Source organism: Rhinolophus sinicus, chromosome 12, assembly GCF_057876585.1.
Source record: "Rhinolophus sinicus isolate RSI-liver-muscle chromosome 12, RSI-T2T, whole genome shotgun sequence".
NCBI classification, from domain to species: domain Eukaryota; kingdom Metazoa; phylum Chordata; class Mammalia; order Chiroptera; family Rhinolophidae; genus Rhinolophus; species Rhinolophus sinicus.
The window spans coordinates 7440214-7462161 of NC_142512.1; the positions used below are offsets into that span (position 1 = coordinate 7440214).

The 21948-nt window shown below is 44.9% G+C and overlaps 1 pseudogene; it reads right to left on the reverse strand.

The window, feature by feature from the left end:
- Positions 1-20194: 20194 nt before the first annotated feature.
- LOC109435002 (peptidyl-prolyl cis-trans isomerase A-like) lies at positions 20195-20706 on the reverse strand (annotated as a pseudogene).
- Between the last annotated feature and the right edge of the window lie 1242 nt (positions 20707-21948).

Below are 21948 nucleotides of genomic sequence, written 5' to 3' on the forward strand. Positions count from 1 at the left end.
TGAAAGCGGTGACACGCGGGCATGCTCACCACCCTCCTCAAGTGTTGCCACAGCCCTGGCACGTGGTTACAGTGTGACAGTACCGCCTGCCAGGAGGACAGGAGGAGATTGGTCGTACAACATTGGAATTGGAGAAGGCACATATTGTGAGGCCAACGCACAGTCCCTTTAACTCCCCAGTATGGCCTGTCAAGAAGCCAGATGGGACCTGGCGAATGACCGTGGACTATAGGGAGTTAAATAAGGTGACGCCACCTTTGCACACTGCAGTGCCTTCAATTCACGATTTGATGGATCGTCTGACTGTCCGCCTGGGAACATATCACTATGTAGTGGACTTGGCCAATGCTTTTTTTCTCCATTGACATTGCACCCGAGTGTCAAGAGCAGTTTGCTTTTACTTGGGATGGGCGGCACTGGACTTTTCAAGTCCTTCCGCAAGGATACTTGCACAGCCCCACTATTTGCCATGGGCTCGTAGCCCAGGATTTGGCACAGTGGGACCACCTGTCCTCTGTGGCCTTGTTTCATTATGTTGATGACATTCTGTTAACCTCAGATTCTCTTTCTGATTTAGAGCAAGCAGCTCCCTCTCTTCTCCGCCACCTGAAGTCACGCGGCTGAGCGGTGAATGAGGATAAGGTCCAAGGCCCTGGCATATCCGTCAAGTTTTTGAGTGTTGTGTGGTCGGGTAAGACAAAGGTTATACCTGAGGCAATCATTGATAAGATACAAGCCTTTCCCCGGCCGACCAACGTCTCCCAACTGCAGACATATTTGGGTCTGCTAGGATATTGGCGGGTGTTTGTACCCCATTTAGCACAAATGGCAAGGCCCTTGTACAATATGATAAAAAAGGGGGCCTCATGGGATTGGACAGAGGCTATAGAGCAAGCCTTCGTTGCCATGAAACGGGCAGTGCAGCAGGCACAGGCTCTGCAAGTAGTGGACTCCGGCTGCCCATTTGAACTTGATGTTCACGTAACCCAAGAGGGGTACGGATGGGGCCTCTGGCAACGGCAGGAGCGTCTCCGGTTGCCAGTGGGATTTTGGTCCCAATTATGAAAAGGAGCGGAGGTCCGCTACTCTCTAATAGAGAAACAGCTGGCTGCGGTGTATGCAGCCCTAGTGGCCACAGAAGCCATCACAGGAACGGCACGGGTGTTGGTTCGAACAACTTATCCCGTCCAGGGGTGGGTCCGTACGTGGACCCAGGACCCAAAACGGGGCTGGCACAGACCGCCACCCTCGCCAAGTGGGGTGCCTACTTGGAGCAATGTAGCACCCTTAGTTCAAGCCCTTTGAGCACAGAGCTACAACAGGTCCTGGGGCCTGTGGAGCTTGTAGCTCAGGCTGAGCCAAGCGCTCTGCGTAGAGGGGAGGACTTGGAGCCCTTGCCCTACAAAGAAGGACAGTCCCCAATACCTGAGGATGCCTGGTTTACCAAAGGTTCTAGCCGAGGGGCTGCAGCTGTTTGTACAGCTATTGGTGCGCAGCCCAAAACAGACACCATTTGGTTTGATACTGGGATGGGCCAGAGTAGCCAGTGGGCTGAATTATGGGCTGTGTGGATGGTAATCAGCCACGTGCCTGGGCCCCTAGTTATTTGCACTGACAGCTGGGCGGTGTTCCGGGGCCTAACCTTGTGGCTCCCTACGTGGAAACACCAAAACTGGTTGGTGGGACACTGTCCACTGTGGGGTCAGGCCATGTGGCAGGACCTCTGGGACCTAGGGCAGAGAAAGGAGGTGACCCTAATGCATGTCACAGGTCACTCCCCCTTAGTGTCCCCAGGTAATGATGAAGCAGATGCCCTAGCATGGGTCTGATGGTTAGAAAGGGCTCCTGCCACTGATGTGGCCCATTGGCTGCATAGGAAATTGCAGCACGCTGGAAGCCGAACCATGTGGCAGGTGAGCAGACGCTGGGGTCTGCCTTTGAAATGGCAGGAGATAGCAGATGCCTGCTATGCCTGTGCCGTCTGTGCCCAGGACAGCCCCCAACGATGGAAGCTCTCCTGGGAGACACAGCAGAATGCGCAATGATATAAAGTAGTGATCTACATTTTAACATGCAACAGAAAGTGAATTAAAAATCATAAACATGTCATAATGCAGTGGATTAAAAGAAATTCTCAGCAGAGAATTTTCTGGAAACAAAAAGCTGTAATTCAAATTAATGACAACTGTTTATCAAGAAAAAAAAGAACGTTTATATTGTTTTACTTGCTATACTGAGTGCAATGATATTTTTAATAATTAAAAAAACCCAGTAAAATGAAGAGAAAAAACTTAGGTTAGATGCCACCTCTTCCAGGAAGCCTCTCTGATGCTCCTCAGGCTTTCTCTTTGCTCTCATAGCACAACTTTTGTGCCTCTATTATTATAACTCCTGCACTGAGTTGCAGTAATCTGTTGATTCTTATGCTCCTTTAGGCCAGGATGTATGTCTTATTAATATCCACATCCCTGGCATCCAGCACATGTCTGGCACATAATAGGTGCTCAGTGAATGGATGCTGAATGGACGTGCTACAGAATGAATTATGTCTCCCCCCGAAATTCATATGTTCAATCCCCAACTACCAGTGTGAAAGTTTGGAGATGGGGCTTTTGGGAGATGATGAGGTTTATATGGAGTTATGAGGGTAGGGCCCTCAGGATGGGATTAGTGCCCTGATAAACAAGAGTCTCTCTCTCTCTCTCTCTCTCTCTCTCTCTCTCTCTCTCTGTCTTTCCCCGCCGCTCCCCCGTGTGTGTGCGTGCGCGCGTCTCTTTTCTCTCTCTCTCTGTCATATGAGGACACAGCAAGTAGGTGACCATCCACAAGCCAGGAAGAGAGCCCTCACCAGAAATGGACCATACTGTCACCATGATCTTGGACTTCAGTCTCCAGAACTGTGAGAACATGGATGTCTATTGTTTGAGCCACTCAGTCTCTGGTATTCTGTTATGGCAGCCTAGATGACTAACATAGGATGGATACAAAGCCTGCTCCAACCTAAAGAGAGAAGACTCTTTAGCTTTAAACAGTATATTTGCTGCCAGATTGACGGTCCATATTCAACTTTAGAGTCCAACCTCTGCTCCTAAGCCATAAGCCCAAGGCAAGAGGCTGCACCCCATGGATGGCGAAAGGAAAGTTCTCTTGGCACTGTGCAAGGCTGCTTCTCAATGCTGCAGTTTTCTGGTTAGTGACAGACTCTGGGTTTCTGGGCCTCCCTCATGCTCTGCCCCTGGATTCAGAGCCCATGAGAAATCACAGAGGGCACTCTCTCCTTCTGGCTCTTTCTGTTTTATGATGAGATCCAGGCAATGATTTAACTGTTTCAGTTTTCAGTGCCATAAACTTTTGCCTTTCCTATGTCCCCAAATGTAGTTCAGTGTGAGTTAGGGAAAGGTCGCATGACGGTGGTGGTGATACACATTTAACCTGTTTCAGACTGCTATAAATCTCTTGCTCACGCCTCACTGGGATAAGGCAGGTCATACCCAGAACTAGCATTTGGCAGATTCTAGCTCCTGGTTGAAAAGCACCCTTTGTCCTGCTGGTTGATGAAGAAAGAAAATCCTCAACTATTAGTCAGAAGGAAAAGAGAAAGCATTTTACCTTGTTGCTTTGAAAATGTAAGTTGAGACATTTAAAGTTATAAATCTTGGACCTCTGGACAGAATCATAGGGCCGGAAGGCCCCTTAGTCCATGGTGTTCACTGAGGTTTGAAGCCCCTCTCTATTTCTCATTATTTCCAGTAGTGAAAATCCAAATAAAGAAAATGCATAACTATTTTTAAGATGAAATGCCCAATTGTTTTCACATAGAAAGGTTTTTAAAGCATAGTTTAAAACTCAGTCCACTCTTGGAGTATTTTTAGTCTCTTGAGAATGTTCCAGATCGCTGACTCAGTAAGCCCAGGCTCTTAAAAATGCGTGTTTTTAAACTCTACAATGTAACATTGTCTAAGCTCCCTGCCATTTGAGTCTGAGTGTTCAGTCTGAAGTCTGCCCTGGTTTCCTAGGGGCTATTCTCAGCCTTTCTGAGCATCCAACACCCCCTAACTCAAATCTGATGATAGGGCAAGTTCTTAGCATAGCACAGGGAAAAGGGGACCAGTGGTGGCATGTGAAAGAACAGAGAGTTACTGTGTTCGTGGCAGTCAGAGCCAAAAGGGCTCTTGAGCTCCTGAAAATTAGTATCTTCACTTTGCAGATGAATAAATGAAATTCCAGGGAGGGGAGGGCATTTGCCTGAGGTCTCACACAGCCCTTTGCTTTCCCCTCCTTCAGCCACCCCCATGCAGGGGCGTAGATGGTTTGCTTCACTCTTGTTTAGCTGTAGCTCCTAATCCAGGCACCTTCCTTTGATCTGTTTAGGTTTGGTCATGGTAGTAGAATTGGTTTGCTAACATGCAATGAATATTTTAGGAGTTGGTAGGCAGGGAGTGTCACCAGTATTTCCAAATATGAACTATATTGCATTAATAAAACTATCTCAATGATCTTTTATGGGCTATTTAAAAATGTATATATATATATATATATATCTATATATATATATATATCTATATATATCTATATCTATATATACATATATATACACATATATGTATATATATGTGTGTGTGTGTGCGTATATATATATATATATATATATATATATATATATCCACACAAAAGGTTACAAAAAATGTATACACGTTTTAAGAAAGGAAAAACCTGTATTAAAATTACACTGATGGGAACCACGTTGAGCACCCCTTGTAATTGCAGTAGTTAAGTGTGACTTGTATTCATCTTTTGTTATCGGTATACATTGAGTTTACAACTTTTATACAGTTTTTTCTTTTCTTAAAATGTGTATAGGGCCAGCCCGGTGGCTCAGGTGGTTGGAGCTCCGTGCTCCTAACTCCGAAGGCTGCTGGTTCGATTCCCACATGGGCCAGTGGGCTCTCAACCACAAGGTTGCCGGTTCAACTCCTCGAGTCCCGCAAGGGATGGTGGGCTCCGCCCCCTGCAACTAGCAACGGCAACTGTACCTGGAGCTGAGCTGCACCCTCCACAACTAAGATTGAAAGGACAACTACTTGACTTGGAAAAAAGTCCTGGAAGTACACACTGTTCCCCAATAAAGTCCTGTTCCCCTTCCCTGTAAAATCTCAAAAAAAACACACACCAAAAAACCACCACAAAACGTGTATACATTTTTGGGGTGGGCGGGTGGCTCGGTTGGAGTGTGATCTCTGAACAACAGGGTTGGCTGTTCGATTCCCACGTGGGCCAGTGAGCTGCGCCCTCCACGGCTGGATTGAGGACAACGAGCTGCTGCTGAGTTTCTGGAGGGGTGGCTGGATGGCTCAGTTGATTGGAGCGTGGGCTCTCAACAACAGGGTTGCTGGTTTGGTGGGCTGCGCCCTCTGCAAATAAAGATTGAGAACAGTGACTGGACTTGGAGCTGAGCTGCGCCCTCCACAACTGGATTAAAGGACATGACTTGGAGCTGATGGGCCCTGGAGAAACACACTGTTCCCCAATTTAAAAAAAATTTGTTTTAAAAAGAAAAAATTAAAATTTCTTAAAAAAAATTTGTGTATACATTTTTTTGGCACCCTCTGTATATAATGTTTATCCAATAATCAATATGCACAGCAGAGGGAACACTCCCAATAGTTTCAGATTGTAGCAACACAAATTACTTCCCACCTAGGGGTTGGGTACCACCAGATAGGACCACATAATCTCCTTTTTATGAACCCCTAAGCATTGCAAGGGTTGTGTGGGTGCTGTCATAGTAACTAGTCCCAGCAAATTCCCCCTGGAGCCCCTGGAGTCTCCTTTGAGCCCTGTCAGGGAGATTCCCTTTGGTATCCCAGGAAGACAGACAAAGCCTGGTTTTAAAAGAAGGACCTCAGATCTCATGATTTCTAGCCCACTGAGGGAGAATGCCAGGACAAGTATGTAGCCTGATTTCAAGAAACTTTGGCAAAGATTTTACAAATGAGATCCATCACCCTGCCCAATATGCCTCCCCCAGTGTCTTCCTAACTCTAGCCCCTTCACCACCCTAACAACCCAAAACCCAAGAAAAGCAGAAGAGAAGGCTTGGGTGGTTTGTCTTTCCTGGCTCTTCTAATAATCATTGTTTAAGTCAGTGGCTCTCAAAGTGGGATTCCGAGACCAGCAGCAGCTGCAGCACCTGGGAAGTCATCAGAAATGCAGATTCTGGTAGCCCACCCTGTGCTAGGGAATCAACAACTCTGAGGATGAGGACCAGCGGTCTGTGTTTTAACAAGTGGTCAGTGATGCTCATACTATAGTTTGAGAACCACTGCTCTAAATAACCACCAGTGAACCCATGGTTTCCAGCTCCTTGAGTCTTCTTTGCACTTCTATAATTTAAATCTGATATTAAGCTTTAAAGATATCAGACTGCCCAACTTTTACATATTTGATCTTGTAAGTAAATTATTTTTCCAGAGTCACATAATACCGTTGAAGGGGAAATGAAGAGTATGACAGTGGTGTTCTCGAGCTCAAGTGGAGACCAGGGAAGCCCCTTTTCTACACTCAGGGCTGCTCTGATTTGGAAGACTTTTCTGATTAGAACAAAGAGAAATGGGAAAATGGGACCAATTAAAAAACCCTCTATCATCCAGTTTAGTAACTGTGCAGGAATCTAAAATTGTTGGACTAACAGAAACTTTGTTGGTACTTTATATTTTCTGGTGATTCCAATTTTTCAAGACCTCAAACCAGTTCCTTTGGACTCCTAGAAACTGTGGAAACTTGTAGGATGATTTTCTAACTGGAAGTTACGATGTGGCATTCTCTGAAGGCTTCCTGTCGGTGAGGCACATTTATGCCTTGAGAGCAGGACTCTGTGTGTGTTATGGTGATACACTGGAGTGAAATAGCATGTTGTTTTGGTTGCAGCGAGCACTTTCAAATCTGTAATGTCATTGTCTGCCCATAACAACCTCTCACATTTGTCTGGCTCTGCAGTTTTCAAAGCTCTTTGACATTCGGTCTTGTATTTTATTCTAGAAAACACTTCAAATGTAGACTGGGTACCTGTGATTAAACTTTGTGATCCTGTTTCCTTAGTTATAAAATGCAGGAAGTGGCTTGTCTCAGGTCATGTGACCCGTGGGTGGCTGCCTCTCTCATTATCCTTAAAATAAAAAGGGCTGGTGGCACTGGCTTTTCATTTTTTAAGGAAATATGAAAAGAGCTGGCATGTAGTTAGCACTTGGTAAATTCCAGTTGTTACAAACTTCTTGTTATCATTCAGTACAGGGAATCTCAGAGGGAGTAACATCCGGGCCATCACACAGCCGGAACTCTGGCTGACATGACTGGGCCCTTCGCCCCAAACTTTTCCCCTGAACCACAGGGAGCAGACACATGCTGATGCTTGAGGAGGGCTTCAAAAATTTCAGTTCGAATCTTCGCTCCCTCCATTCTCATCTTTGTCAGCCTTCAGCCCTTGCTCTCTTCCACTTTCTCCTCCCCTGGAAATTCTAAGCTAGAACCTCCAACAAAGCACACAAAAATATTTACTGAACACGGACTGCATTCAAAACATGTCCGAGGCACAGGGTGATACAGATACAAATTGGGCATGACATTTCATTAGTTCTAAGTAGCACTTAAAAAACTCAGCATCTCTGAAATCAGGGTACGTCTTACAATCTCTAGTCTAGCGACAGGTTCTTTTCTTTGTTAGATATGCATAATATCATGGATTTTTCTTTTTTTAAATCCATGGCATTGGTTTACAACTTAACTTAGGTTTATGGAAATACAGTTGTTTCTCCTCTCAAGGAGTTTAAAATGTTTCTTCAGGATAAAAGTTGCAGGGGGAGGGGAGAGAGAGAGAGAGAGAGAGAGAGAGAGAGAGAGAGAGAGAGAGAGCGCACCAACCACATACCAGCTTGAACACACTTAAGTGCTAACTAACAGAGTGCAGTGTGAGCAAAGGAAGGAGCACTTAGTTCTAACTGGGAGCGCCAGAGGTTTTCTCTGAGGAGAGGGAATCTGAACTAGGTCCTGAAGGACGAGTGGAATTTTAATAGACAGAGAAAAGGTGGAAGGGCACTTCACCCTCCAAGAACAGTATAAGCAAAGGCCAAGAGACTTGCAAAAGTGCAGCTGATGTGAGCCACCTATTGGAAGGAAGTGTGTGGCAGCGGTGGGAGTTGATGTTGTTGTGGCCGACAGTTAACGTTAGGAAATAGTTCCCAGCTAGTTGTACCCAGCAGCTGCCCCACGTCACCCAAGTGCATCCCTGGTGTTGGGCTGCCCACCCCCACCCCCACCTTCCACCAGGAACCAGATGACCACCCCAATCCAGCAACTAAAGGGTTAATGCCAGCTCAGCCATGAGCCTTCAGGTCCCTTCGGATGATGGGTGGGTGCCAGGCCCTCCGTGCAGTCAGAGGTTGTGAAGAACACTCTGGCTGGAAAGAGAGCTGCGCTGGGGGCTGACGAAGCAGGAAAAACCACCTGGAGCCAGATCAGAGGATGATGGACAGGAGCTCTGGGCAGGGCTGTGGTCACCAAACCTTTAACATGACGCACCTCCGTGTTTGAGCATGCACCCCAAAGCTGTGCACTTATTTCTAAATGTTTACAGTTACTACTGCACTCCTGTGTAAGATCTAAAACATACACAAAAATAGAAGTTAAAAAGTGAGATAAAAACAAATAGAGGGGCTGGCCTGGTGGCTCAGGCAGTTGGAGCTCCTAACTCTGAAGGTTGATGCTAACTCCGAAGGCTGCCGGTTCGATTCCCACATGGGCCAGTGGGCTCTTAACTACAAGGTTGCCAGTTCAATTCCTCGAGTCCCGCAAGGGATGGTGGGCAGCACCCCCTGCAACTAAGATAGAACACGGCACCTTGAGCTGAGCTGCCATTGAGCTACTGGATTGCTCAGTTGTTTGGAGCGTGTCCTCTCAACCACAAGGTTGCCGGTTCGACTCCCGCAAGGGATGGTGGGCTGCGCCCCCTGCAACTAGCAATGGCAACTGGACCTAGAGCTGAGCTGTGCCCTCCACAACTAAGATTGAAAGGACAGCAACTTGACTTGGAAAAAAGGCCTGGAAGTACACACTGTTCCCCAATAAAGTCCTATTCCCCTTCCCCAATAAAATCTTTAAAAAAACAAAAACAAAAACAAACAAACAAACAAACAAAAATAGAAATTGAAGTTAGAGCATCTTCTGACCAGACACTTGTCTCAGCGTCCACCTGGGTGAGTGCACCGCACTTGCCAGGGTGCAGTCTAGACAACAGAGAAGCTGGGGGTGGGCAGTGCATTTACTCTTCACATTAGAAAGAGGCAGGAGGAACTCAGAGGAGAAAATGGCTGTAAAACACATGACGAAGAAGTAGGTCCAGAAATACCAAAAATATTTTTAAAGATTATGATGATACCTTGCCCTGTACCCATTTTTAAGCTATTATTGGGTCATTTTCCCGGTCCCAAAGCAACACGGTACAATGTAGGTGCATGTGTTACTAAGGTGATGGAGCTCTGCATGTGGCGAGAAGCAACAGGGAGGCCACAGGCAGGGGAACGAGGCCTGTGAGCCCCCTGGAAAGAGCAGCTGTAAGCTGGGAGCCCAATCTCCTGAGGAACGGAGGGGAGCTCCTGGCCAGGTCCGAGCAGGGCATATAGGCAACTACAGAGCCTGACCCGTTGTGGCTGGGGCACTTACATGGGGTCCGAGTGGACATCAGTGGCCTGTGATGTCTGTCCATTCTTTCCAGAGGCTTTGGGAAGGGGACAAAGACCACAGCTGCGCAGAGCTCTCTGCCAACATCCTCTCTTCCCACCTCCAAATGAGGGGCAAGTGGAGGGCTGCTACAGGAGGTGGAAAAGATCAAAGTGCATCAGGGTCAGGGTGAGGACATGGAGCCAGGCCCCGCATAACCCCTTAACTCAGAGACACCTAGGACCCAACAGAGGAGATCCCTAAGGGAGAGATGCAGTCAGCCTGAGAGACAAGTGCTAGTGGCCTCTGGGTGGATCCAACTGGTCAGACATAGATATTTACTAAGGCCCTGAACCTGTCGATTTCTGAAAATAGTTCTCCTCTCTGCTGGTAACCAACACTTAACGAGCATTTACAATATGATGGTCACTGTGCTAACATCTTCATGTATTCATTCATTTAGTCCTTATACCAACATTAGACCCAAGGGAGTGGTTTTATTTTTCTCTCCACCTTACAGATAAAAAAGTGGAAGCACAGAGAGGAGACAGGGCTAGCCCACGTCATCCAGGGAAGAAGGAAGTAGCTGTGCTGGGATTGGGACCCAGAGTGTCCTGATGGAGAACCTGTGCTCCAACTACCACACCTCACTGCCCAGGATTGGTGGGAGTTGGCACATGGTTGGCACATGCCCCACAGCCTCAAGCCCCACCAACAAACTCTCACCCCTACCCAGTGGCTCATCCAAAGTCATGCACCTTGGACCAAAGATTTCCAGGCATCTTGGAAAAACACTTAGTCCTGATAAAGCAACTGACATGTTTGTTTTTTCTTTGTTTCATTGGACATGTTGGCTTTAAATATTAAAGAAAAAAACCAGGTCTGAGTCCATAGCTCCATATCTGTCTTTATTACCACTACTCTGCAGTGCTGCCAACACACATGCAGTCAATGTGTAATCAGTACGTAACTGGGGGCCCGCATGGCCCAGTGTATGCATGATGCTGACTCAAAGAAACAGGAGTCTTAACTCCTCCCCGCAACAAGCAGCTGAAGGGAATTCCGATTTTCAGTCCCTGAGGAAACCACTAAAAGTGGGGTTGGGGAAGAAAATACATTCTTAATGTATAACAAATCGCCTTAAAAATTTCTTCTGTCTCATTGAAACAGTTCTCAGTATCTTCCACATTTCTGCCTTCTGATCTCCAAAACTGCTCTATCTCCCACTCTCAGCTCTTCCACATAAACACGGTTCAGCCCCTCTTTTTTATGTTCTCACCCAAGTAACCCTTGGCCTTGTCCAGAAACAAAACCCCACGACTGCTCCTCCAGTCCTGCGTCTCTTTACCTTTTCTGTCCACATTCTCTGTTACCAAAGTGCAGGGATAAGCTGGCAAAGGTAAGTCACAAGGAAGAAAGGGTGTGAACACCCACAGGTTAAACAGTTCTGTCCATGTCGAAAGTGCATGAAAAAAAGCCCTGTATGGGATGCTTCACGCTACTCAAGCCTGAGCCCTGGTTCCTGGGCAGGCTGGGGAGGGAGAGCCCAGGGTTGGTGATGTTTCAGGATGCTCAGTCAGGCTTGATGTGACAGGGACAGGACCACATTCGGATGAAATACACACACGGCCAGGGCTGCACGCTCTGCTTTCTGGAAGACTGGGCCCTTTATCCCTTTCCCTGAAAGTTATCATCTAGGTTTTTGTGCTACTCACCCAACCCCAGGTTGTGCTTGGCTCCCTGGCACAGGGACTTCATTCATGGGCTTCCCCAAATCCTCCCCATCCCTTCCTGTTCCCACTCTCAATGGACTTTGAACCCGCTTCTTGCACAGCGCTGCCATAATTCACCATCTTGAAAAAGTTTCCTTCTGTTTGATTAGAATGTCAGTGGTCTATAGGCTAGCCCTGAAAATCCTCATGGTAGTTTTTCCCTCCGACAATAACAGGACCATTTATTTCCACTTGCTTCATTTACTTTAAATTTCCCTCCTCCTCTACCTATTAGATTTCACCAAGCCACAGACTTACTAGTTAAGTTGCAGGCAGTCTTCTCTTGGCTCATTTTTTTTAAACACAAGATTGGATGCAAAAATCCCCACCCTTCAAAGGATTCGACTTTAGAAACAACCCAGCTGGGCTCCAGACTGGGATAAAAAAAAAAAAAAAGTTTAAGTAGAGCATAAGATAGAACAGAATGAGACAGAAGGTTGTCCAAACGCTCCCGTAAATCTCTAGTCCTCTTCACCAGTCATTTGTAAGGACTGAAGGGTTCTAATTTATGTAATCTTTTGCCCAAAGGGCTTTTCATCAGATAAACTGAATTCTTCCACCCAGGACTTATGAATTGAGCTTTTTACCGGAAACCTCCAGCCCCACCCTAAAATCCTCCTCCTCTTCGCCGAGCGTCAGGCTATTGCCAACAGGTGGCGCCATCCTGCCTGTTTTCTCTCCGGAGCCTTTTGGGCGAGGGGTGAGATGGAGAGAGAGGCCCAATGGCAGAACTGCTGAGCCTGGGCCAAGATTTCTTCTGGCATCTGGAATTCATTAGCAACAGCCCACAAATTTGAATCTCATCTCCTCAGAAGCGAGTGAAAGAGAGAGAAGGAGAGAGAAAGAGGGAGAGAGAGAGAGAGAGAGAGAGACTAAAATACGAGGGAGGAGAAGAGGGCCAGAGAAGACACAGCACAGCAGGGGCCTCATTACTGGGAAGGGTGGCTTCTGCCTCCAGCACATCCGCTCTGGATGGACAAGGCACACCGCCTGGAGGAAGGAAGCCGTGAGCCAGAGGGTTCTAAACAAAGGATGGCATGAGTGGATCCCCAGAGCACTGGGCCTGCCATTCCCTCTTTTAAGGGCATGCTGTCCGTCCTGTGTGGAGGAGACAAAGAGGGAAGGGGTGGAGACCTGCCACCTTCCTCCTTTGCGTGTGACTTGGTCAATTTATAGAATGACATACCCTTACTTTGTGGGTGACGGTCCAATTCCAGAAAATGTTTTTCCATCATTCCTCCCCCAGTTTAATTTCATCTTTTATTTTTTTCTGGGCCTTCATGATGAAAACAGTTGATTAATTTCACTACTTAGTGCCTAAGTGCTGGCAAATGAGGTCCAGATACCACTCTGGGTGGGAAAAGAGGTTGGACGGGGAAGGACATTGGAGGAAGATGGGGGGACGGGCCAGCTGGACTCCCCCTTCGGACTGTGCCTTAGTGTGATATCTCTCAGGTGTGGGGAGTGAGGTGTGGTTCTCCCTCCTACCCCTGAGGTCAGAGAGGCCTTTGTGGCTAAGGTGGAGAGGAGCTGGGCCAATCTGTGTACAGCTCTGCCCACTGAGGGGTTACACCTCTCCTCAGGTAAGTAGCAGTCCCTGAACCTGACCATTTGATACCTTTCCATCTAAACTACCGTATTTTAGCATATATAATGCACACCCACGTTTTGGCCCAAACTTTCAGGAAAAAAAAAAATCTTTTGTTTTAATTTTTTAATTCAAATTTTTATTTGTTTACGTTTAGGTACTTGTTTTTAGTATTATAAAGGAATTTTAGCATTTATTTTATAACATATGCTACAAGAAATTTTATGTAACAAATAATGACAAAACACAAAACAGATAAAAGTACAAGAAATTTTATGTACTGATAACAAATTTATGATATTTACTCAGCATAGAAGGCCAAGAACTCTTCCTTCTTGCAAGTTCGTCATAAATTCAACAAAACTGATTATCGTGTTCCAGGGTATTATTTTGCATATGGATATCGTTATTGATTTCTAGAGCTACACTTTTAACTCATAAACATAAATAAAATAATTAAAAACATTGATATACTCATGTATAATGCACATCCTTATTTTTCCCTCTCAAATTTGAGCAAAAAAGTGTACATTATACAAAATTTGAGCAAAAAAGTGCACATTATACACGGCAAAATACGGCACATTGTTTCCATCTCAAGCCCACACAGCTGGCTGCCCATGGTGGACAGCTTTATCATTCTCTCCCTTCTCCTGAAGGCTGTGTTTTGGTGGAATTGTGTGGAAGAAAGCGTTCAGAGCTGTGAGGTAGATCCATCAGGCCAGGCTAAGCTGATTTCTTCTTATAAGGCCCCCCTTTCTGCCCTGCCTTCCCTAGGGGACTCCCTGAGGAAGGGTTATTAGTAGTAGCAAGTCATGGGGCTTCTGACTGGAGGCATTCTGCAGCCAGACCCACAAATGTGATGTTCCCTTCTCTATCCAGTGACACACTGGATGAAATAGAAACTGTTTTTAATAGGTTGTCAAATCAGCTCACGATTAGGGAGGTAGGCATTGTGGATATGGAATTAAATAATCCCCGTGGTCAGAATGAACTCCAAGAGGACTAGAGGACAGAAGAAAAGGGTGTAGTGATCATAGTGAATCCCAAGTTGAAATGAATCAATGGGATGAGACAGTGATAACTAGGGAGAGACGCTGGGAAAACCCTGACAGAAATGCTTCTGCTACCTGGGCCTTATCACTGTTATTAGAGGACGCTCAAGTCTTGGTCTAAGAAATTTAGGGGAAATATGTATTATAGGCTAAACAAGTTATAAGCTCCTTAAGGACAGAAATTGTGTCTTCCACATTTTTTTGCCTCTCCCACAAGGTTAAAAATTAATAATTGCATATAGCCTTAAGATATAAGGTTTTCTCACATGATAATTTTTCAACAAATTCTTATTAAAACAATGAATGAATAAATTATAGACTAAAAATAATTTTGCAAGTTCAAAGGCGTCAAATAATTAAGAGTCTGCTATCATAGTAGTCATATATCATAGGGTCTGGATTGTCAGACCTTCCATGACTATGTCTCCTCACTTCCCCTCTTCCTTCTCTTTCCACTTAGCCCACCTCTCCTTGGCTTATGTTACTTTTCTCACTGATGAGGCAGAGTGAGGTGAAAATAGCTGAGATCTGGAGTCAAGTGATTCCTAGGTTTGAAGCCCAGCTCAGCCACAGACTGGCTCTGTGAATTTGACCAAGTCACTTACATTCGTTGCTGTGGTATGATTATCTGTACAACGGGGACAGGGAGAGGGCTCTCCCAGGACTGTGATAGAGTTAAATGGGAGTATGTGAGTGATAGAGCCTTGAAAAGTGTTCTAGGGTGGGCCGACGATATTCCCCGTGCCTTGTAGGACTTAACGCTTCCTACCCACTCAGATTGTATCCAATACAAATTGGTTAAAACAAATGATAACCTGCTGGGTTGAGAGGTGGGACAGTTAAAACAATCAAAATCAGAGCAGAAAAGGGATATATCTCCTTCCTTCCTAAAGCGGGGGTCCTCATCTGGGATGGATCCCTGAACAAGATGGGAGCTCTGGCCTCAGAGATTTTCCTCAGGAGGAGAGTCAACAGCCGACAGATCAAGGAAGCTCTGTGACCGGCTAGTGTGGTCTCTGTGACATTCACAGGCGCCCTGGAATTGGCAGAGGTGGGCCTCTCTTCTGTGCAGGCAGACCCTGGCATGCCTGAGTCTCTCGGTGTAAATTACCACCCACATATCTTCAGAGGAAGATCTGTCCACCCACTTTGAAAAAGGACTCACCAGTTTTGAGGTGAAGAGACACAGCTACTCAGAAATTTCCTTAGGGGTTCAGGTCATCACATTTCTAAGCTCATGTTACTTCTTCCAGAGTTCACTTCTTCCTATTGGCTGAGTCTGGAGGATCCTGCCTATTGCAGGAGCTGCCACACCCCACACCCTGGGTGACATTTGAGCAGCCCATGACCATTCGGTGGGGCCATCTTATTCCTAATTGTCATCCCGAGCTTAATCAAGGAGACGCACCAGCATGAAAGGGGCTCCCATAGGCAATGGGCACTACCTGGGTGCTCTGAATCCTTGGCTCTGCTTCCTGAAAGAGCTCCAACAGCCTGACTGCAGGCTCGGCCTCACTTTCTTTATCCCCTATTCCCCTGGGACCTACCTTCTGGCCATAGTCCTGTCCCTGGCTACCTCCACTCTCAGTATGCTCTCTACTTCATGCCAGCCCCAGCCTTGCTGCTCTCCTGCTCTCTCTCGGAAGGCCTGCAAAGAGCTGGGAGTTAATCTCTCATTTTCCCTCTGGCTGAGAGCATAGCTTCTGGAGCGACTGCTTGAGGTCAAGTCTCATCCCTGCTGCTGTGTGATTTAGGGTAGGTTACATAATCTCTCTGAGCTCGCTTTCCTCAGATGAAAAATGAGGATAATAAATAGCACCAACTTCTTTGGGTTGTTTGTTGGATTACATGAGTTAATGCATGTAAATTGCTTGGTTAGTGCTGGACACAGGGTAAGTGCTCAGTAGTATTAGCTATTATTAACATCTTCCTATGTTACCCCAAATTTGGCTCTCCTGGGTGAGTGCTGTTCTGTGGGAAAGGGAAGTGGGAAGGCAACAGGGTTAGTGCCCCAGACCAATGGTTTCCAAAATGGGAAGCCTGTACCCCTCAGGGTACTAAGTAACTCTTTGGGGATCAGGAGAGAGTAGAGAGACTTGAACTTCTGTGTCAGAGTCTGCTATGTGTTCACCAAACCCCACTGCCTTTTCCTCCCAGTTACAAGCTAGACTACATTTCCCAGCCTCCCTTGCAATTAGCTGGGACGACAGGACTGCATTGGGACTAGTGGAATCAGGGCAGCCATGATATCTTGAAGCTGCCCCTTCCTGGTCTAGTTCATAACCTCTCCACTGTGCAATGCTCAAGGCTCCCTCTCTTTCTGTCTGCTGGTTAAATGAAGAAGACCCCAAGGTCCTGGAGGAGGGAATAGCCACAAGATGGAAGGATCCTGAGTCCTCAAGTGAATGTAAGGAGCAGAGCTCCATTGACCAACCAACACTGGACTCTGACATGAACAAGAAATAAACTTTTATTTAAAAACATTTATTGGGGTGACAATTGTTAGTAAAATTACATAGATTTCAGCTGTACAATTCTGCATTATATCATCTATAAATCCCATTGTGTGTTTACCACCCAGAGTCAGTTCTCCTTCCATCACCATATATCTGATCCCCCTTACCCTCATCTACCACTCCCCACCCCCCTTACCCTCTGGTAACCACTAAACTATTGTCTGTGTCTATGAGTTTTTGTTTCTCATTTGTTTGTCTTGTTCTTTTGTTGTTTTTGGTTTATATACCACATATCAGTGAAATCATATGGTTCTCTGCTTTTTCTGTCTGACTTATTTCGCTTAGCATTATACTCTCAAGATCCATCCATGTTGTCACAAATGTTCCTATATCATCTTTTCTTACCGCCGAATAGTATTCCATTGTGTATATATACCACAACTTCTTTATCCATTCATCTATCGAAGGACATTTTGGTTGTTTCCATGCTTGGCCACCATAAACAAAGCTGCAATGAACATTGGAACACACGTGTCTTTATGTATAGATGTTCTCAGATGTTTTGGGTAGATACCCAGGAGAGGGATTGCTGGGTCATATGGTAATACTATTTGTAATTTTTTGAGGAACCTCCACACTGCCTTCCATAATGGCTGCACCAGTCTGCATTCCCACCAACAGTGTATGAGGGTTTCTTTTTCTCCACAACCTCTCCAACACTTGTTACTATTTGTCTTGTTGATGATAGCCATTCTGACTGGGGTGAGGTGATATCTCGTTGTGGTTTTGATTTGCATTTCTCTGATGATTAGTGATGTTGAGCATTTTTTCATATGTCTATTTGCCATTTGTATGTCCTCTTTGGAGAAATGTCTCTTCAGGTCCTCTGCCCATTTTTCAATTGGGTTTTTTTGTTGTTGTTGTTGTTGAGTTTCATGAGTTCCTGGTATATTTTGGATATTAGCCCCTTATCGGAGGCACTGTTTGCAAAAATCTTCTCCCATTCAGTTGGTGGCCTCTTTATTTTGTCGATGGTTTCTTTTGCTGTGCAGAAGCTTTTAAGTTTCATATAGTCCCATTCGTTTATTTTAGCTTTTACTTCCATTGCCTTTGGAGTCAAATTCATAAAATGCTCTTTGAACCCAAGGTCCATAAGTTTAGTACCTATGTTTTCTTCTATGCAGTTTATTGTGTCAGGTCTTATGCTTAAGTCTTTGATCCATTTTGAATTAATTTTGGTACATGGTGACAGATAGCAGTACAGTTTCATTCTTTTGCACGTGGCTATCCAGTTCTCCCAGCACCATTTATTGAAGAGGCTGTCTTTCCTCTATTGTATGTTTTTAGCTTCTTTGTCAAAAATTATCTGTCCATATTTATGTGGTTTTATCTCTGGGTTCTCAGTTCTGTTCCATTGGTCTATGTGTCTGTTTTTCTGCCAATACCATGCTGTTTTGATTATTGTGGCCCTGTAGTACAAGCCAAAGTCAGGGAGTGTGATACCTCCAGTATTGTTCTTTTTTCTTAAGATTGCTTTGGCTATTCGGGGTCTTTTGTGGTTCCAAACAAATCTGATGATTTTTTGTTCTACTTCTTTAAAAAATGCCATTGGGATTTTGATGGGGATTGCATTAAATCTGTATATTGCTTTGGGTAGTATGGCCATTTTAACTATTTTGATTCTTCCAATTCATGAGCACGGAATGTCTTTCCATCTCTTTGTGTCTTCTTCAATTTCTTTAAAAAATGTCTTATGGTTTTCAGCATATAGGTCCTTCACATCCTTGGTTAAGTTTATTCCTAGGTATTTTATTCTTTTTGCTGCAATTGCAAAAGGAATTGTTTTTTATATTTCTTTTTCTGAGATTTCATTGTTAGTATATAGGAATGCAATGGACTTTTGTACGTTGATTTTGTATCCAGCAACTTTACTGTATTCGTTGATTGTTTCTAACAGCTTTTTGGTGGAGTCTTTAGGGTTTTCTCTAAATAGCATCATGTCATCTGCAAAGAGTGATAATTTAACTTTTTCATTCCCAATTTGGATGCCTTTTATTTCTTTCTCTTGCCTGATTGCTCTGGCAAGGACTTCCAACACTATGTTGAAAAGCAGAGGTGATAGGGGACAGCCCTGTCGTGTTCCTGAACATAGAGCAAAGGGCTTCAGTTTGTCACCGTTAATTATGAGATTAGCTGAGGGTTTGTCATAGATGGCCTTTATTATGTTAAGGTATTTTCCTTCTATACCTACTTCATTAAGTGTTTTAATCATAAATGGATGTTGTATCTTGTCAAATGCTTTTTCTGCATCAATTGATATAATCATATGATTTTTGTCCTTTATTTTGTTTATGTGATGTATCACATTGATGGATTTGTGGATGTTGGACCATCCTTGTGCTCCGGGGATGAACCCCACTTGGTTGTGATGAATAATCTTTTTAATGCATTGTTGTATTTGATTTGCTAGAATTTTGTTTAGGATTTTTGCATCTGTATTCATCAGAGATATTGGTCTGTAGTTTTCTTTTTTTTATGTTAAGAAATAAACTTAATTGTGTCAAACCACTGAAATTTGGGGGGTATTTTGTTAAAGTGATTAGCCTTATACTAAGTCAACTGCTATTAAAATTTATTTAAAATAATATAATCTTTTAAAATTTTCTATCTTTCGTGTACATGTTTCAATATATATAACATATCGATGTAATAGTACATCTATAATTTAATGATCAAACTTTTTAATGATAGGTGATCAAAACATTTGGAAATCACTGCTCCAGACTATTGGGATCTTTCTCAGTCAGGGCCAGTGCCCTTCTTGGCACTTGGGAGTCTCTTGTTCCCTTCCCAGCTTCCAGGTCACACTGTTATGTTTTACTTCCTTACTGTGACCTGCTGTCATCCTGGAGGAAGTCAGTATGGAAAAAAAGAAACCCACAAAAACAACTCAACATTTTTTTTTTTTTGGCGTTTGTTTTTAAAGTGTTAGCACTGGATAAAAGCAGTCTGCACTAGGAATTAGAGGACCAGGGTTTTATTTCCAATACTTAACTTGGTAACAAAAATTAGGGCATGTCACCTCTGGGTCTCTGAGCCCTCATCTACAGAATGAAGTCAGCAGACTGGATAATTTTGGAAGCATTTCTCAGCTCTAACATTTGATGAGCTGGAACTTTGATGAGCTTTGTAGTCTGTTGTTTATGTGCTTGATTTTGGTGTAAGCTTTAAAGGATGAATTTGAAAATGATTGCGATTATATACTTAAGTCCTCTCCCACTCACCAAGGGTTAACCTGCTGCCTTCTGGGGATTTGCGTCTGTATGGAAATTCCAAGACAGGACTTTGAAATTGTTTTCTTCTATTGAGAGAATCCACAGGCTCCTTAGAACTCTAACTTCTTTTTTGTTGTTGTTGTTAACTTTTATTTCATAATCGTAAACTTAACTCTGCATCCCAGCTAAACTTGGAGGGAGACAAGGAAAATATGAAACCCAGTGAACTGCAGCAGCAGCACAAAGATTATAGGGTGTTCTGAGCAGATGGGGACGAGGGGTGCTCTCTGGAGCTACAGAAGGAATGGTCTGGTGGTTAAGATAAAACAAGTGAAAATTATTGGCGTTGTCCACAGTTGGCAATGGTGATCTTCTTGTTCATCTTGCCATTCCTGGGCCCAAAGAGCTCCACGGCTTCCACAATATTCATTCCCTCTTTCTTCTTGCCGAAGACCACATGCTTGCCATCCAACCACATGGGCAGGGGGCATCTGTCTACCTGCCCCCCCTCCTGACAGCGCAGATGAAAAACTGGGAACCGTTTGTGTTGGGTCCAGCATTTGCCATGACACGATACCAGGACCCGTATGCTTCAGGATGAAATTCTCATCATCAAACTTCTCCCCATAGATGGACTTGCCGCTAGTGCCATTATGGCGTGTGAGGTCACCACCCTGGCACATAAATCCCGGAATAATTCTGTGAAAGCAGGAACCTTTTTAACCATGTCCTTTCTTTCCAGTGCTCAGAGTGTGAACATTTTCTGCTGTCTTTGGAACTTGAAGGAGACGCAGCCCAAGGGCGCACTGTCAACAACGATGGTAGCGGGCAGCTCCCTGCAGTGGCCTCTGGAAGGCAGAACTCTAACATCTTGTAACTATCTCCTCTTTTCTGTTCCTGGCCTTTCCCCTGGTTTCTGTAGAGGAAATTCTAGTGTTTTTGAAGCCCCCAATGCCCAAGTGATCTGCTCCAAGGAAATGTCCTATGACAGATGTTTTTTCTCAGGGCTCTCTGAATGTCTCAGTGGCCAGAACATTCCTAGCACAGGCATTGAGCGTGTGTGGTAGTTAGGATGAAAGCCAAGGCAAGAACAGCTGTACCCAGGTTTGGGTTTTGAATTGTATGATGTCGGTGCCTCAGGAGTAAGTGTTCCCTCTTCTGAGCCTTGCACCCTCTACGCGATAGAAATCTACACCTTCCTCTGAGCTTCCATATTTCCGCTAAGTTCATGAGTGCAGGGGGCTCAAATTTTCAAACTTTGTGCTTGGCATTGTAAGAAAGGGAGCTCTGTTTATTATAATCATTATTAACATTAGTAGCATCATTAGATTCTAAATTCTGAAGTTCAATTCCACGCAAGAGTAGAAAATGACCTTTCTGATTTAGAAAATGACCCACTTAATCACAGCAGGAATTTCCTGTTCTCTTTTCTTTTCTTTTTAATAATAATATTAATAATAATTTGCTTAAATTCAAATCTAGCGTTCTCCTACCTTTCTTATCTTTCCAGAAAGGTATGAGTCCGTTCACCCGTTAGCTAACACAGGCAGGGGACAGTGGGGAGAAGCATCAGTCTGGGGGATGTTGCAGTCTGCACTGGGTACCACTGATACATCCTTGTAGCTATATCCCCATGGCTATGATGTCTCATAGTTCTATGGCAGGTGCTTTGGCATCCCGCCCTCAAACCGCAGGGCTGCTGGCTCCCAGCCCTCTACCTGCCCCCCTCCAAGCATGTGGCTGCTCCCCTGACCCCAGGGGTGTGTGGGACTCTATGAGGAGCTCAGTTGCCTGGGGACCCCATGTAGGAAGATCTACTCCACTCTCCTGGTGACCACATTCCTGTCGGGAATGGAAATATTCTCACTTAAGAGGAGATTAGAAACTCCCATGGTTTGGAGAGGAAGATGAAGGGGAAGGAAACAGTTAAGTTCCCTTAGAAGGACCCCTGCCCACTCCCCCAAGGTTAACTCCAAAGAGTGGTATAGTCAGGGATAAAAGAGCCCCCATTGGGTTTGGCAATCCAGTAACAGAGAGCGCCCCTAACGCTTGCTGTTTGGGCCCTGGCATTCGCTCCTAGTAGGAATGTAG